Genomic DNA, 6,000 nt, shown 5'->3' on the forward strand with positions numbered 1-6,000 from the left:
GACAAAGTCTTGCTAAATGGCCCAGGCCGAGCTCAAACTTGTGATCATCTTGCCTCGGCTGAGTGCTGGGATTATAGGTGTGCCCCGTGCCCAGCTCAGATTTGATTTTTGCCCTAAAGCCTTTTTTTTATTTTGAAAGCTGTTGCTATCTGTGGAGACTGGCAGTGAGAAGCAGTGTATTGTTTGAACCTGGCAAGTCCTGGCTCTTGACACTTCCTGTAAATTCTGCTAAAAAAAAATGATGACTTTTTTGGTCTTTTTAAGTCTTTTTTTACCCATACTTTCTCATAATATGGCTTACAGAAACCCATTAACACTTTTGAAATTTTGCCTGAAAATTTCCTTAGCCAGATCCACCCAATTCGCTGGGTACATTTTTTGTTTTTTGTTCTCCACATTATCAGAGTCAATTATTTATATAAAATTTCTGCCTCTGCATAATGTAGGTCATTTTTCCCCCACGAAGGAAGTTTATAATATTTTCTGCGTTGCCTCTTTCAATCTCTCCAGCAGCCTCCTCAATGTCCTTCCAGCCTTCACTGACACTTTTCTCGAGACCTTTCCAACTTCTTCAGCATCCAGGTACCGAAGTCGCTGCTGTTTGTTTTGGATTTTTGTTATAGCAACACCCCACTTCCAGATACCAAATTTGGTTCCAACAACACGTGACTGTTAACGAACTACTCCTAACTTATGGCTGTTACATTATATCAGGATGTGGGGTTGAGATCCTAGTGGGGATCAGCAGGGCAGATCTACTCCATCATGGTGCCGCGACCCACACACCAAAGGGTCCAAAGCCAGAGAGAGCAGTGGGAGATGAAGAAAATGGAAGACTCCTAAGAAGAATAAAATTGAAGAAATAATACCAAGATTAAGCTTCATAGCTGGTGGGAAGAGGCGAGACCATGTCTGATGAGCTAATGGCCGCCTGGCATCCGGGGCGCCCTTTGTTTATGGTGTAGGAAGGCGGGGCGACTAGAGCCAAGTGGCCTAGGCTGCATGGGATTATCTCGTGACGGGGCATGAGCAGAAAGGGAACAAGGATACATAGTGTAACAGTCTCCTGGGGCTGTGCCATTCAGGGTCTACAGGGTCTCATCTCTAACCTATGGAGGAGAAAGGGAGAAGGGATGAGGTGAAAGGCCATCTTCAGGCTGGGCCCGCAGCATCATGGTCACTGTAGGCGGTTCAGCTTTGCCAGCTGACGGAGGACTGTTTGACGGATGGGTTCGGTGCCTCACTGGGAACTGCTTGATGTTGGGTTCTGCTAAGCCACTCACGCTCTCCATGTGATCTAAGGGCCTCTCTACAGTGTTTCTCTAGCATGGTTGCTTGGCTTCTCATCTGGCAGCTCAGGGTTTCAAAAGCCCAAGAGTCTCACGTGGAAGCTACAAAGCTCCTTTAATGATGACCTCGACTTGGCAGTTGGACATCTCTTCAGCTGTATGCTGTCGGCCAAGTAGGCGCTTTAGGGCAGCGTGAATACAAAAGAGAAAAGTTAAATTCTATCTCTTGATGGGAGACGTAGCCAAGAATTTGTGATTATCTTTGCCATCATTGATCTCAACGATTCTTCTCTGTCCAGAAAGACTTTTTTTTTTTCCTTTAACCCAGTGTTGGAGAGACGGACGTGGAGGCGTCTGGGACCACAGAAACATCAGTTGACTGAGCAGGCCAAATGAATAAACTGCAGCGATCAGTGAAGGGAAGGTATCGCACACATACTGGCTTTCTGTCCAAGTACGAAGAGAATGTTACATGTTCGAATCAAGGAAACGGTGTGCATAATGGTTACAAAGGACAGTCTGGGGCTTAGCTGATTGGCTTCAAATCACAGCTTGTGAATATCAGCGCTGTAAATATCAGCATTGTGAATTTAAGCAGTATATTTTACCTCCATGTGCTCCACCTTAGTTATTTTAAAAACAAAAATGACTAGCATCAATGTAACAAGATTACTGTGAGGACGAAAGGAGTTAATACACTCAAAGCTTTCAGAAAAGAGTCTGGCAAAGATGGGTTGCAAGTGGATACTTTTATTATTGCCTTAGAAGTCATGCATTGGGCCATGGTCAATAGTCCTGTTTACTCAGAATCAAGTTTGAGAGAGGAAAAGGAAAAGGATTTTTTAAAAATAAAGGGAAGATAAAAGTACCATCGGGATATTTGAAACTGAATGATAAGACGTCGACATCTAATTTTTTGTCCCTTCTAATCAATTCAAGTATCTCCCACTGTACAATCAGCTGAGAAAATCAAGAGCAGTACATTTGAAAGAACAACAAACCCGATTTATTATTACTTTAAACCTTTTTTATAGTGCATGTTGATTAAACAGATTAATGAGTTTCATTCTGGCAGGTTTGTACCTGCACATAATACACTTTAATCATTTTGGTTTAATTTATATGTTACTTACCAAGATTACTTGGGCTCTAATATAAAAAACTGGGAGCAGATATATGAGGAACATATGCAAATTTCTACATAATTACCCTGAGTCTCAGAGTGGAAATAAAAAAAAATATGCCAGAATATGCCAGGTTATGCCATGTGAACAAATCTCTAAATGTGAGAAACTTCATAAAAATATGTCTTGCTCATACCACACATTCTATTTGGGTCAACAGGAAGTGCCAATCATAATAGTACCTCCAAGACCCAGGCTTTATCTCAAAATGTGTTAATCTTCAGGGATTAGTAGAACAGTGGAAATTGATGATGGTCAGTTGTGCTCTGGCTCTTAAAAAAATGTCTCCATTCTACCTAGACATGACACATGAGACTTCCTCTCACATTTCAGTGGCCACAGCGTTTCATTGGCCAAAATCCACAACTAATTTTAAATGGGATAGGGAAGGGTAAAGTTCACATGCATCCCCAAGGAGAAACATTTGATGAAAAGTCATGTGGCATGACAAATAGTGACTGACAGACCCCGTTACTGCTCTGTAAATACTCTTCCCTGCTGCACTCCCTGAGACAGTTGCATTTTTCTTTGCTAATGACTTTGGATTTGGCCGTATGACTTTGGTGCACGGAACATGGCAGAAGGGACAGTATGCTGGTGCTAAGCAGAGAATGGAAGAGAAAGTAAGAGTCTCTGCCTAGTTTCTTGCACCTGTGCAATGAGAGGAATATCCCCTGGGTGATGTTGCTTCTTCAGTGTTGGTCTGGGAATGAGATGTATATGGAGTAGATTTAAACCCCTGTCCATACCACAGACTCCTGAGTAAGAAATAAATGTCTTGTGTATAATCCTGAGATTTGGGAGTTCTTGGTTAAGCTGCACTGTTTCAGCAAAAAAAGATAACTAATTCAGTGACTCGACAGAAGGAATTCATGAAGATGCCTACTCCATCCAGGTAATGGTTTGCAAGCAAGCGTGTGAAATAGGAACTTAACTAGTTAATGCTCTCAGAAATATAAAGTAAAATGATTAGAGCTAAATTATTTATCACTACAAATGGATAGATCTGAGATATAACTATTAAATCATTTTCCCATTAAATAAGGGAAAAAAGTGTAAATTCTGGTTCTGTTGAGGCTACGTTAGATGAGAACATTAGAATTCTTTTATTGTAACATTCCCATGCCTACAAAGTTATCCCAAGGAAACACTCTGTCCTAGTTCATTCCTGCCGCTAAAACCAAATACTTTAGACTGGGTGATTTACAAATAGTAGAGATTTATTTCTCATAGTTCTGGAGGGTGGTAAGCTCATGGTAAAAGTGCAGCAGATTTCAGTGCCTGGTAAGGACTTGCTCTGTGTTTTCGAGATAGCTCTTTGTTGCTGTATCCTCCAGAGAGGACAATGCTGTGTTCTCATGAGGCTAGAAGAACAGAAGGACAAAAGGGACTAGGACATTCCCTTCAACCCCTTCTATATGAGTATAATCCCATTCACCAGAGTGCAGTGTTCACAATTTAATCGCTTTGCACAAGGCTCCAGCTTTTACTACTATCACACTGTGGTTCCATATGAATTTTGGAGGGGTCCACATATTCAAACCATAGCATAACTCAAAAGAATAAAAGAGTAAAGGCAAGAAATTCATTAAGACATTATTTATTAGAGTCCAATATTAGCAACAGTGTAACTGTGCAATAATAGAATATTATTAAGCAACGGCTCTATTGATATTATAAAATATTACAGAATTATCAGAATAATAAATATCAACACTCTAAAAACGCAGACAAGTATTTAATGAGTTAGCCAGAGGAAAGCACACACTTATGTCTAATTGTACTATACCTATGTGAATCTGTGTGTGTTATATACAGACAGTGATGAAAGGGATCATGGAGAAACAAACATTTATGCTGAGTGGTTATATAGGGGAATGTTTTCTTTTTAAATCTAACACAAAACTGTTTTGACAATAAGTATAATTTTATTAAAAAAAACTAATTTCTTTCCTTAAAAATGTACCTTGTGAGTCATGTTTGGATTAAAAGATGTATCTTTAAGGGACTGGAAAGAAATTCAACAAACATTATTTTCTATCTACTTTCTGTGTTTTTCACAAAAGTTCTTGAAAATAACTTTTGAAAAATGTTATCTTAAAAATAGCCAAGCCCATTTTCTAGCTTCACTTCTGAGAATTATGCAGGACTATCATTTCTTGGGTGCAGTTCATGTCTAACTGTAGACTGTAGACGAAGTTCCTCTCTGCAGTTCAGTAGTCCATAATTTGATTTGAGACACAACTAAATATAGCACTGGCTTTGGTATGGAGGATGGAAATCTGACTCTCCTGCCTCCCTCCCCCCCACTTAGAAGCAACAGGAGATTCTTTTCAAGACAAGTGGCCTGTGAGCCTTGTCTAAGGTCAGACTGAATCTTAAAATTTTTCCTGGTAACATTCTAAAGTCAGAAGCAGTGAGGTCTTAGCTACAACCTTCAGTGCCGGAGTTATGGGATTCTAGACTAGCAACTTTCCAGGTAGCTCCTCTAAAACTTCAGATGCTTGGAAATGTTATCCTGCCTTCCCCATTGCTACTCTGTACAGCAACTAGGGGCATTAATCCAAGAAGTAGGAGACAAGGTGACCGTTTGCACCAATATTCCAGATCCCCACCGTCCTGCCTGTACTGTGGAGTGCCGTGCTGCAGTTTCTCCTAGTCAAACTCCTAGGCTGCCGGAGAGAATAGATTCATTCTGCAGAAGGCCTGTGGGTCGTTTACTTGGAGTTGCAGAGAATCTACTGCCCCTGGGACCTTGCTATGCAGAAGAGGGCCCACACCAGAACCTCCACAGAACCTCTGAGCCTCCAAGCTCTCAAATTTACCATCTGTGAACAGTCGAAGTGTATCAGTGTTGCCAGAGAGAGGCACTATAAAGCATTTTGCAAATTTGAAAAAATAAAAGGTCAGGGGCAACGCTAATAATAACCGTGATTATGTCACTTCATAAAAAGGGTTCAGTTCAGAGCTACAGAGGGGCCTCCCGCGGTAAGCGCTCTACTTTCGGCATGCCTAACTTGTTTAAACCTCTATTCCGACGAAGTAGGTGGCTCGGGGTTCCAGGGCGGTGCCACCTCCGAAGGGCCTTTTCCACGATTTTACAACAGTCGCGGGGACGTCCCCTGTCCTCAAGACTTCTGACTTAACGCTTGCGAGCGTTCTTATAAGTTCGGGAACCTTCTGTCTCCTTGGGGCTCTGGGTAGAGCCCCGTTGCTGTGGAGACCTGAAAACCGGGAAGGAAGGAGGTGGAATACCATGAAATCCGGGAATGTCTAAAATGGAGACAGCCCCAGCTTGCAAGATTTTATGAGGGAGGACGTCTCCCTTCCGAGGAAGGTCACTGTGCCCAGATGAATGGTGAAGTAGCACGTCGCGAGCCTAGGAAAATGACAGCGTCCTGTGAGCTGGGGCGATCGGCCAGGGTTGCGCCTACGCCTCCCCGGCCCCCGGCTCTGGCTGCGAGGTTACCTGGGTGGGTGCCGCAGCCGCTCCCCGCCGGCTCCCCCGCAGTGGGTGGGTGTCATTC

At 42.5% G+C, this 6,000-nt stretch overlaps 1 protein-coding gene across 2 annotated transcripts in view; it reads left to right on the forward strand.

The window, feature by feature from the left end:
- Positions 1–6,000, forward strand: part of Pde4dip (phosphodiesterase 4D interacting protein) — a 211,035-nt gene that overhangs the window by 27,097 nt on the left and 177,938 nt on the right. Inside the window, exon 1 of one of the 2 annotated variants that reach the window (XM_019207345.2) lies at positions 5,437–5,461. The exons of the other annotated variant lie outside the window; for it this stretch is intronic. The gene's annotated coding sequence lies outside the window, so the exon portion shown is untranslated. Of the gene's footprint in view, positions 1–5,436; positions 5,462–6,000 lie in introns of those variants that run through there. 2 annotated transcript variants of the gene reach the window in all.

The sequence above is a fragment of the Fukomys damarensis genome, unplaced genomic scaffold, assembly GCF_012274545.1.
Source record: "Fukomys damarensis isolate Sample0158 unplaced genomic scaffold, DMR_v1.0_HiC HiC_scaffold_33, whole genome shotgun sequence".
NCBI lineage: Eukaryota > Metazoa > Chordata > Mammalia > Rodentia > Bathyergidae > Fukomys > Fukomys damarensis.